General features: G+C 36.6%; 1 protein-coding gene across 1 annotated transcript in view; it reads left to right on the forward strand.

The window, feature by feature from the left end:
• Positions 1–1747: 1747 nt before the first annotated feature.
• Positions 1748–12736, forward strand: part of ARPP21 (cAMP regulated phosphoprotein 21) — a 605449-nt gene continuing 594460 nt past the window's right edge. Inside the window, exon 1 of the mRNA XM_036267058.1 lies at positions 1748–1855. The gene's annotated coding sequence lies outside the window, so the exon portion shown is untranslated. The remainder of the gene's footprint in view (positions 1856–12736) is intronic.

Consider the following 12736-nt stretch of genomic DNA (forward strand, 5'->3'; position numbering starts at 1 on the left):
CTCAGATAGAACTCAGATGGAATTTGAAGTTGTTAGGTAATAATGCCACGTATCTGAATGCTTTAATTACAGTAGAGCCCTACCCTACACGGAAGTGAAGGAGGAAATGCATCTCCATGGAGATGTGCTGGTTATTAAACTACTTTCTCTCAGCTTTGACCCTACTTTTTCATACTCTGTTTTGTGATATAAAGGTTAAGAATTTGCAGACCACATTTCTCCATTGGATACTAGGTTTGATTCTATCAATAGGAGTATAAAAGGAAGAGCAAGAGTCTGGCCACATTTAAAGAATACATTCGGGGTCACCAATAACTACACCAGATGATTTATCTTGACTCACATGGTACCATGAAGAGACTTCTATTTCTTTTCTTTTTTTTTTTACTTGGGAGTCATAAATATGCTGCCATGCTCTGTGCAATTGGAGAAGAGTTATATTGTTCTACATACTCATTTTCAATTAAGTAACTCTCTAGCCTATTTCTTAATCCTACTCCCCATCATGCGCCTCATGTTGGGTCCAGAGACTCTTGATCCCAGATAACATGTCTCAGACTTCTTTTGTAGTTTCCTCATGTTGCATTGTTCTACCAGTCAACATTCTTCCAGTCTATTCTCTCTCAGTAGTCCGGAATGTTTTTGAACTGTCTCATCTATTGCTGATTCCAATTATCGTTACCATTGTAAATTTATCCCCCTTGAGAGCTCCAAACTCGTATTTCATTTGAATCTTGGTGTGAACAAGAGGTGAATATATATGTGCTCTATCTTCCATTTTAAACCTAAATTTTAAATTTTCTTAAATGAATTCTCAAAAAGTATAAAAGTGGTATTGATTTTTGCTCCTTTGGTTTATTTATTCAATATAAGGAGTTTGATGATGTCTTCTTTTGTTTTTAAATATTGTTATATTGTGTCCAGATAAATAAATCATTACTATTTACTCAGAGATTACAGATAGGGTTTATACTCTGCAAGAAAATATGTGAAGACAGTGCATGGAATAAGCTGTAAACTCAGATGATCTTCATATTTGAAATTCACTTCTCACTTTCTATTTGGCTTTAGCAAGTCACTTAACCTCTCTGAGCACCCAATGTACTCAACTATAAAATGAGGATAATGATACTTATCTCATAGACTCACCACAAAAATCCAAATAGATAATGTATGTACTGCAGAAATAAATTAACAGGCAACCAGGGAATTTTGAGAGAGAATATATTAATTAATATTATACAGACAGATTATTTTTCTGGTATAATTGTAGATATAAAGTGATAAATGTGGTCCTAACTATACATATTCATTTTTCTTAATTTAAGAAAATAAAGGCCTAGAAATGTTAAATGCACTATTTCCCATGTTCAACAGGAATTTATTGGGAATGAAAGGAGAAGCAATTGCCTGAGAAGTTTGTAAAGTTTTCACATTTTGATGAGTTTGGGAAAGAATTTCTGTAGTTCAAGAAAGAGGGCACATTGATCTAACTGTGTGAGTTGTTGGAAGAATATCTCCCCCAATGCCCACGTCCCTGAAACCTGTGAATATGTCATATTACATTGCAAAGGGATCTTTGCAGATCTAACTAAGGTTATGGACTTAAAGTAGGGGTGACTATACTGGATTAACCTGGATTACCTAATGATCTGAGGCTTTAAAAGCAGAGAGCTTTCTTCTATTTGAAGTCAGAGAGATATAGCAGAAGAGGAAGTCAGAGAGAAGTTGGAGGTGGCTCGGGACCTCAGCCTCACAACCACAAGGAACTGAGTTCTGCCAACGACCTCAGTAAGGCTGACAGCGGATTCCTGCCCAGAATTTCCAGACAGAAACACAGCCCTTGAGGTTCTAAGTAAGTAAAGTACCTGGCTGAGCCTGCCTGGACTCTGACCACAGAATGATCAGCTGTTCAATGGATATTGTTTTAAGCCAATACATTTCTGGTGATTTTTAATGCAGAGACAGAAAATTAATACAACACAGAAGTGGACAAAATTCATATTGCAATTTATGGGTCTATAGAGGAACCCACTCTAGATGATGTAGAACAGTGGTTAGAAGGGGCGATTTCAAATGACCAGACATAGAGCTAGGAAAATTTTTTTATCATTATCTTATTAACAATGGAAAGCTATTCAAGAATTTCAAAGAGAGAATGAACAAGATCAGAACTCAGTGAAAGAAAACTCTGTTGGTAATGAGTCAGGTGTTATGCAATTTTCCAGAAAATAACTTGGGGTAGTACATGAGTATGGTAAGGTGAGATTTGGGGATATGAAAAATGTTGGAAAAAGATTAAAAGAAGCTAAAAGGTTACTAACTTGGTTTTAGTAGACAGTGAGGTGGTGAAGCAGGATAGAAAATGCAAAGAAAGGCAGTTAATACGAGTCTGTGTAGTAAACTACAGCTAGATATTAACTCACTTTGAGCCTCAGTTGTCTGAACATGGACATATATTGTATCATGATTATGAGTATAATAATAATGCCTAATTGTTAGGGTGGTAATGAGGACTAAATGACATGATGCACACTCATCTTTTAGGGTGATTGTATAATTAGACGAGATGATATATACAAGGTTTCTATCAATTTGCTGGCACCTAAAGGGCAGTAGATTGAATGAGGACTTACTCATTTTTATTTCAATGTCTTCTCCAGCTAATTAGAGGGATAGCATGGCTGTGACCGACTCTCCTGACATGCTGTCTCTGCCTCTCCTTCTGTGGTTTCCTGCCTTCAGAAGAGGAGGATTAACTGTCCTTTTCCTTTCTTAATATAGACACGTGTTCTTAAAATAGATTCTCCGGTCACTCAAGTTGTCTCCTGGAAGCTACTTTCTTTTTACTGAAAAAATCTTAAGGGTACTGACTAAGAAAAGTGATGGCAATTTCTTTTTACAGATAGGAAAAACTCAGTAATACTAAGCAATTGATTCACTGTTTAAAACTTTTACTTTTCTCTCATTCATGGGCAAATTTTGATCAAGTCTCATACTGTGAGTTAAAATAGCTTTGCCAAATATCCTTGGATATTTGATGTTCTTAATGAGCTGTTGTTCCAGTTCAGACGGTGGAGTTACCACCAGACCCAGAACCTAGACGTAGCACTGCAGCTGGAGTTTCTGAAAGAGAGCAGATTCACAGACACAGAACTCTGACCACTGGGAGTATTAAACCAGCTCTTTTATGAAAGGAAACATCTCTGCAGTGTGGACCTTGAAGAATAGATTCAAAATATATCCGAGTCAGTTTTAAATTATTTTAAAAAATTTGTTTTCAAGAAGTTAGTCATGGATTTTATTTCTTAAAATATAAATGTGAAAAGAGACACACAGTGCGTATTTTAAGACAAGGAGATAATTTGGGATGAGAGATGCATTCATTCCTTGATATGGCTGGTTTAAAAAAACTCCAGGAGGGTGCACAGAGTTTTTTTTTTATAAATGTCAGCCTTCTTAACATGCTTTTAGAAAGTTCCTAAGGATTTTAAGTTTTCCCAACATAATAAATTCAATTTTGGTCTCATTGGCTTGTCTATTTTTTACTGTATTTACTTATTCATAACCTGACGTTCAAAAATAATCCAAAGTGTCTTATAAAGATACATATATTAGAGCAGAGTGAAAAACATAGAGAAAGAAGTGAAAAAGTTTGAAATAAAGAGAAAAATATAGCTTACGACAGAACCAGATAGAGAAGCAACTACTTCAGAGCTTATATGCTTTGCTCAAGGTGCCGCACACTTGATCTTTGTTTTGCTCAGGAAAAGCACAGGTCCTTCCCTGGTTTGAGACTGTACATAAGTTTCTTCTGTTGATCACCATGGATATTGCATAAAATCATGAGCACCATACTTAGCATGTCCATTTATTAGGCATGGCTATATGTCATACAGCACGGGATCTTCAGATCTTCTCCACTGCAGGTAGCTGGCATGATATCACACACATTTAAACAAGTCCGATTTTTAAATGATCTGATGTGATGCTGTCCATATTAGCTACTGGGATATTTTAAAGAATTAGAAAATGGTTGGGTGTGTATCCATTCTTCATGAAAGCTCTTCTCTTAGATGGATTTTTAAAAAATGTCTTGAGCAGTGAGGAGTTCAACATTATGCTCCTCTAGTGTACCCTAAAACGCAGCTATTCTGTGCCTGTTTGAAGTCATCTGAGTGAGGGAGAGGATTGGCCTGCTCTTGGGGAGCACAAGGAATCGGTGTTATAATTGCCTTATGAAATGGAAGTTCTCTCCCTACTCACTCAGTAGAGTTTCTTTATAAATCTATTTATTTATGAAAAAATAAATATGTATTGATATGCTATTAGCTGCCCCGGGCAGTTTTTTTTTGGGGGGGGGGTTATAAATATTATAAAAATAATCTATTTCAATATAATCAAAATTTTTATTGTATTGATAGGGAATGTACAAAGAATGAGTTATGAAGGGAGAAATTGATGAGTGCCAACACAGGGAGCATGGATAAATTGTTTTGTAAGTTCAAGTCAAAGTTTAAAAAAATATGGCATACATGTATTACGGGTCAGAGGACAGAAGGTAGAAAAAGGGGGAGGAGAACAAAGAGATTGTTTCATTACAGGGCAATAAAAACCTTTGAGAAACAGGCAGAATCATCTCTGTCAAAAATCTGCAAAGAGGTAAAGGATGGTGAACTGTGAGGAATGGCCATTGACCGATGACAGGGACGCATTGGTTGTCAGCATTTAGCAGCTGAATAGCTAACAAGACAAGAATGTTTGCCATTTCAAAAAATGTTATTTTGTCTTTTTCTTTTTTTTTTAATCTTCACCCGAGGACATTTTTGCATTTATCTTCAGATAGAGCCGGAGGGAGAAAGGGAGGAAGAGAGAGAGAGAAACATCAATATGAGAGAGACACATGGAGTGGCTGCTATCCGCACGACCAACCAGGGCTGGGGACAAACTGCAACTGAGGTACGTGCCCTTAGCAGGAACTGAACCCGGGACTCTCTGGTCCATGAGCTGATGCTCTAACCAGAGCCAAACCGGCCAGGGCTTATTCTATCTTTTTAACAAATATTTTCATCGTAGGCATTTAGTAAAAGTTATTCACTGGAAATATATTTGAAGTTCTTTAATAGTGGACTTACTTTCTGATAGAATAGAGCCAAAAATAAAAATCATTGCAATAAAAAGATTTAATTAGATTTGTCAGCAGTGTTACAGAACATCTCACGAACATTGCCCTTCCTCTCTGACTTTATTTTTTAATTAAATTTGTTGGGGTGACATTAGTTAATAAGTATATAGGTTTCAAGTATACATTTCCATAATACATGATATGTATATTCCATTGTGCGCCCACCACCCGAAGTCAAATCATCTTCTATCACCATATGTTTGGCCTCTTAAACACCCCCCCACTCCCTTGCCCTCTGGTAACCACCATACTGTTGTCGATGTCTATGAGTTTCAGTTTATATATAACATGAGTGAAATCATATGGTTCTTAGCTTTTCCTCATTGACTGATTTTACTTTGCATAATACTCACAAGGTCCATCTGTGTTGTTGCAAGTGTCAGTATTTCAACTTATGGCTGAGTAGCATTTCATTGTATAGATGTACCACATCTTTATCTAGTCATCTATCAAAGAACACTTTGTTGTTTCCATGTTTTAGGCACTGTGAATAATGCTGCGATGAACATAGGAGTACATATATCTTTGTAAATAAATGTTTTTAAATTTTTCAGGTAGATACCCAGAAGAGGGATTGCTGGGTCATATGCTAACTCTATTCTTAATTAAAAAAAATATTTTGATTGATTTTTAGAGAGGAAAGGAGAGGAAGAGAAGCACTGATGTGAGAGCAGAACATCAACTAGTTGCCCCCTGCACACCCTGTACCAGGGACTGAGCCTGCAACCTGGGCATGTGCTCTGACTGGGCATCGAACCAGCCACCTTTTAGTGCACAAGACAACTGAGCCACCTGGCCAGGGCTATTCTTAATTTTTGAGGAATCACTATACTGTTTTTCACAGTGGCTGCCCCAGTTTACATTCCCACCATCGGTGTATCCAGCACACTGAGGTTCCATAAATGGGACTCTGATATGCCGTGAGACAAGAATATCCCCTTTAGGTTTTGGAACAAGTTGGTTCCAGCAACAAAAATGCACAACGTGCAACGTCCAGTTATCACTACATTGCTGCAACACTGGTGCATGGCCAAGGAGAGGCTCTGACATTCACCCCTGTTTCGCAGCCACCAGCAGCATCCTGTGACTCATTTGGACCCAGTTCTCTGGAACTGTATGAGTTCATGGTATCTGGGTCCAAGGTACAGCCATGACCAGGTGGATTTGTTTTACTTCAACTGTGAAAATAAGTGACTCAGTGCCTTCGACATTTTTTGAACATTCTTTAGGATAATATGCCCTAAGTTTACTTTTGTTGCATTGAATTCTAGAGCAGAAATGTTAAATGTTTAGTGTTTTAAGATACTCTGTTAATATAATTTAAGATCTCCCACCTCCCTCTCTCCTTTGCTCTCTATGTTCTCTTTCTCTAGGTATTCATTCATATGTAGTGTATGGATATGCATTCTATGTGTATATGGATCCTATATAAAATATATATTATTTATATGTTCCCAAAATATAGTTTTTTCAATATATAATATTAGAAACAAAATATATTAGAACCTCAATATATAGATTTTTATAGTCTATATTCTGTTGCATATTTAATGTAGTGTTTAAAGGAAAAATAGAAAAATATGGGAGTACATCAGAGGAAACTGTAAGCAAATTCATGCATTCCCCCTTTAAGCTATTCGGTTACAGGAAACTTACGATGAGGTCAGTTTCTAAATAGTCATTTTGAATATCTCAAAAGTATCTGATGTACACAGATGTAATGAGAAGATTATACCTATAAATTCTATTTATTTTTCATGGTCTCTACTGTAGTCAAAATGACTGCTTAATGAGTTTGAAGTGTTTATAATATCAATGAAACAGATCTTATGATAGGAAAATGGGCCTTTAAAAAATTAATAGACTTAATTTTTTTTTCTTTATTGATTTTACAGAGAGAGGGAGGGAGAGTGAGGAGAGTGAGAGATAGAAGCATCAATGAGAGAGAACATCGATTGGCTGCCTCCTGCATGCCCCCCACTGGGGATCGGGCCCACAACCTGGGCTTGTGCCCTGACTGGGAATCGAACTGGAGACCTCTTGGTGCATGGGTTGATGCTCAACCACTGAGCCACACTGGCTGGGCATAGGCTTATTTTTAAAAACTCATTTAGATTTATCAAAATTTTTTCAGAAAATACAGAGTTCCCATTAACCCTCTCTCTCCCAACCCTCCACACAATTTCCACTGTGAGTAACATCTTGCTATACTTTTCTCAACTGATGAACCAGTATTGATATGTTATTAACTGAAGCCCGTAGTTTACGTTAAAGTCACCTTTTGTGTTGGACCATAAATAAGTTTTGACAAATGCATAATTGTAATTATCCTCCATTACAGCATTATACAGCATAGTTTCATTGCCCTAAAAATCACCTGTGCTGGACCTATTCATGCTCCCTCCCATAAACCCTAAGCAGTTGCTGATTTCTTTTTACTGTCTTTCCTTTTCTGGAATGTCATATAGTTATAGCCATACAATATGTATTCTTTTCAGATTATTTATTTAGTAACATGCATTTACGTTTTCTCCATGTCTTTTCGTGGCTTGATAGCTCTTATCTTTTTATTGCTGAATAATATTCCATTGTCTAGATGTACCATGGTTTATTCTCCTACTGTTGGATTCTAGGTTCATTTCAAGTTTTGGGAACTATGAATAAAGCTCCTATAAACACTAATGGGCAGGTTTTGTGTTGACATGAGTCCAGCTCATCTGAGTAAATATCAAGGCGTGTTTAAGGATTCCTTTGAATGCAAGTCTTTTATCAAATAGGTGCATTGTAAATATTTTCCTTTCTTGGGATTTGTCTTCCCATTTTCTTAAGTGTCATTTGTAGAGTATACTGTTTTTTGTTTTTAACAAATGAAGTCCCACTTATCAGTTATTTCTTTTATAGATCATGCATTTGGTGTTGTATCTAAAAAATCACCGAACCCATCTTCTAAGTATTCTTTTATGTTATCTTCTAGAAATTTTATAGTTTGCATTTTACATTTAGGTGTATGGTTCATTTTGAGTTAATTTAGGTGAAGGGTGTACAGTGTGACAGTGTGTCTAGATTTTTTATTTTTATTTTTTGGTATTTGGATGATCAGTTGTCTCAGCACCATTGTTGAAGAGACTATGCTTTCTCCATTGAATTGTCTTTGCCTCTTTGTCAGCAGTCAATGGACTATATTTGTGTGGATCTATTTCTGGGCTTTCTATATTATTCCATTGATCTATTTGTCTATTGTTTCCCAATGCCACACTCTCTTGATTACAGTAATTTGATAGTCTTGAAATTCAGTAATGTGAGCCCCCAAGTTTGCTCTTCTTTAGTATTATTTTAGCTATTCCAGGGTTTTTGCCTTTCTGTGTCAACTTTAGTATCAATTTCTTGATATTCAAAAAATAACCTCCTAGGATTTTTATTGGAATTGTTGTGAATCTACAAATCACATTGAGAAGAACTGACTCCTTAACAATATTGAGTCTTTATATGTTGGAATCAAGACTTATTTGAAGATATAACAACTGAAGCCTAGAGGTTATTTTCAGGAACTAAAGGACAGATCTTCTGGGCTTATGTAGATTATAGTAAAAAATATAGAGAGCGTCTATATTTCTTCTGAAAAACATATTTTCAAAATTGAGTATTGCTTGCATGTGTTAATATGTCCATTTAACCTCGAGAGGGATCTCACCATCAGTATGAGTTCTGCAAGATTACAGAGAGCTTGGCCAGCGTCACATCTTACTGTATGACACGGACAAGTCTCCTTCCTTTGGAGGCTGAGAAAGTGGAAGAACAGGTTGTGGAAGCTCAGAGAACTTGCCTTGCATTCAGGAAACACTAGTCCTGGACAGATAACGACCATAAAAATGCCATCACAAGCTCATTTAACCTCCAAAAGGTGATGATGGTATTGCTTCCAGACATTTGTTGAAAAGATTTTAACAGGCTTCCGATTTGTTTGGCTTTTATAGTTCTAACAAAGAAAGTCAACCTCCAGTGTGACTTATAATAAATACTCTGCAACTATTCTAAACTAGCAGTTGCTGCTTAACCCACTTTTCAATTCACAATGTGGAATCCTTGGATTAAAGCCATTGTCTTTGCCATCAAAGTAATGGTTGACTGTAAACTCAATCTCACTCCCGTCTTCTAAGATACCACCCTCTGAATAACAGGAAGACCACCTCTTAATGTGTCCTAAAATGGGGTGGCACAATATGTGTCAATAGAAAGAAGAATATAGGATGCATTAGATTTGATTTGATTTACATATGTCCTGACCTCTCAAAGGCAGTGTTCATCTAACACTTTTGTTGGCTGACCCATCAAAGCATTTGGAAATGATATTTAGCCTCTCCCATATTTTAGAGTTAATATCTAATTGTTTAATCATTAGTGTGAAGAGTTTCAAGTTGGTAATTTCTGTTGATTTATGAATGTTAGCTTTTTAAAATAAAAGTATTACACCACTCTTTTAAATGTATTCATTGAATTATAAATATATATTTTATGTAATAAGAAAACATTCAATAAATTTGTTCAGGAACACTTATTTAGTAAATCTTATGAGGTGTGTAATATATGAAATTGCCTTAATTTGCCTTCATACTTGATTAATAGTTTGTCTTTATTCTACTTTCAAACAAATTTGTAATCAGAACTTGAAAATTTCACTATATTTTTCTTAAAACTCATCACATTCTTATTCCTTCTCAACTGTTTCTACGTAGTAATCAAGTTTTCTTACTGTATGGGTACTCAAGATTTTCTTATAGTTTTTAAAATAACTATAATAGAGAAATTGTATTATATTTTTCTCTGTCCATTTTGTTTTGTTTTATCCTCTGGGAGCTCACAGTACACAGTTTTTGAAAATTCTGAATGTAGTTCCTTCTATGTTTCCACTTTTTTTCTGTTATATTTTCTATTTATTGTTTCTTTGATCTTTCATTTAGGGCTGATTGCTGGGCTCAGTGTTCCAGCTCAGTAATTCATTCATTCTCTCTCTCTCTCTCTCTCTCTCTCTCTCTCTCTCTCTCTCTCTCTCTGTGTGTGTGGAGGGGGGTGGCATTAAACCATGTGTTTATTTTTAAACATTTTTTTAAAATTACTTTTTCTTGATTGATTTTAGAGTGAGAGAAAAAACAGAGAGAGCTAGAAACATAAATGAGAAAGAACATTGACTGGATGCCTCCTGCATGCCCCTTACTGGGGATGAGGCCCACAACCTGGGCATGTGCCCTGACCAGGAATCGAACCAACGACCTCCTGGTGCATGGGTTGACTGACGCTCAACCAGTGAGCTACACGGGCTGGGTGCATCTGTTTATTTTTTATTTCAATGGTTTTGTTTTATATCGTAAGATTTGTAATAGTTTCTTTTTCAGAGATGCCATATTCTTCCCCTGTCTCTGCGAATATGCAGTAAGTTCACTTTTAATGATTCGGTTTATGCTATCAACTGCTTTTTTTGATGATCTTTTATTTACATAGATGTCCTCTTTGCATAGTGCTGGCATTCTCATTTTTTTTTTTTTTTTTTTTTTTTATCCTCACCTGAGGACATTTTTCCATTTTTTGTTCAGGTAGAGTGGGGGGGAGAGAGAGGAACAGAGAGAGAGAAACATCGATGTGAAAGGGACACATCGAGTGGCTGCCACCCGCACAACCAACCAGGGCCGGGGACAAACTGCAACCGAGGTACGTGCCCTTAGCGGGAACCGAACCCGGGTCTCTCAGGACCGCAGGCCGACGCTCTAACCGCTGAGCCAAACCGGCCAGGGCGGCATTCTCATTTTTGAAATAACCAGCTGTTTGCTCATATTGGCATTTCAGAATTCCTGATTCACTTTTTAGATGTTAGTTCTGATTATAGTGACGTGACCTTGGAGATTGTAGTTGTAGTGTGAGAGTTATTGGATGCAGTAGGTCTCTGCCCTGCCCCTATGATTTGAAGCCAAACACTTCCTGCATCAGTCAGAGCACACATGTCCGTGTACCATGCAGGTAGCACAGTGGGAAGGTGGGAATGTCCAGAAGGCCCATCTTCTCTATCTGCTGTCCCACAGAGAACTTCCCAGAGGGCTACTCAGGTTTTCTCCTTTACTCTTTGAATTCAGTCACATTCAACTTGGAGAGTCCTTGGTGCCAACCAAGCGTCTGTGCACAGTAGTCTCCTATACATGGTTTCAGCTCAGGTCTTTTTAATTCCTATGTTCCCAAAGGCAGAACTCATTAGGCTTTCAATCTTTTAGAACTTCCCCAGAATGGCACTATTTCATTTCTTTTCTGTTGACCAGCTTTATGACAGATTTTACTTTTTCTGAAGTCCCTTTTCTGTCATTTCTCATGGTTTTGTGTGGGAGGTAGGTAGATGTGTTCTCAGCCAGCTCTCTTGATCCAGTTTCTGTTTTATTCTCTAAAGAAACTCTCACGTCAAATTAAAATGCAATTATTTTCTTATCTTGATAATACCCTGTAATTTCTCTAATGTAGTTTCAGAAGAATGATAAAAGCCAATGGGTATTGCATCTCCTAAAAGAGCCATAAACCAAGGGGAACAGAGTTGCATATGTCAAGGATTTAACACTGATACATTTTATGCCATCTTGAACTCCACCAGGAAACATCATTCTTCCTCAATGAATTTCTGGGGACCAGCCATTTCAATTAAGTTGTTTATATTACCAAGCCCATTTTTACAAGCACATGCTTAGCTGCCCTGCACCATAGCATAATGGGTGGGTTAAATGATGGAGATAAAGCTTTCTGTCTAGCTGAAGTCCTTGTGTGTGTATATTCACACACACACCTAGATACATAAGCATCCCTTCAAGACTAGACACATTACACACATGTTTCTTTAAGATTTAACTTTAACGTCACATACTATAGGAGACTCTTTTTGTTCCGTTGCACTGTGAGCTGTGTTCTCACATCACCCCATTCCCTCACCTTTCTCTGAATCTGAGCTATTTGAGGATGGGAATCAAGAGTGCTTATTATTTATCCTTATCTTTCAAAGATAACTTGCAATGTTTTGTCACATAGTAAGTATTATGGGCTCAACAAATAAATTTTTAACATTAATACACGCACATATATAAGCACAGAGACAGATATTCACTTATAACCCCAACTATATAGAAACTAAAAAAGCAATTGTTATATAGTAAACAGTTTTATCTTAAGTTACTTGACCATATGCATACTCAAAAGCAGTTTGTTTCTAGATATGTTCAGTACATATTTATACAAATATGTCTCCTGTATCCTCATGTAAAGTACACAGATTTAAGCTACATAGAGTGGTCTATCTTGATAAGTTTATGTATTTCTAATGCAAATTTTTAGTCTATATAAACATGCACACATAATCAAGTTGTATATATATTTATAATTTTTGGTTATTTTGATGTTTTCTTCTTTTTTTTTCTCGTGTGTGTGTTCATGCATGTGGGTGTATTTCTTTTCAAGAATCAGGAATTGACCGAGTAAGAAAGAAGCACTGTGTTCTTTGACAACGTGGGCCCTTTGCATGTATTGTAA

Source organism: Molossus molossus, unplaced genomic scaffold, assembly GCF_014108415.1.
Source record: "Molossus molossus isolate mMolMol1 unplaced genomic scaffold, mMolMol1.p scaffold_m16_p_18, whole genome shotgun sequence".
In the NCBI taxonomy this organism is placed as follows: domain Eukaryota; kingdom Metazoa; phylum Chordata; class Mammalia; order Chiroptera; family Molossidae; genus Molossus; species Molossus molossus.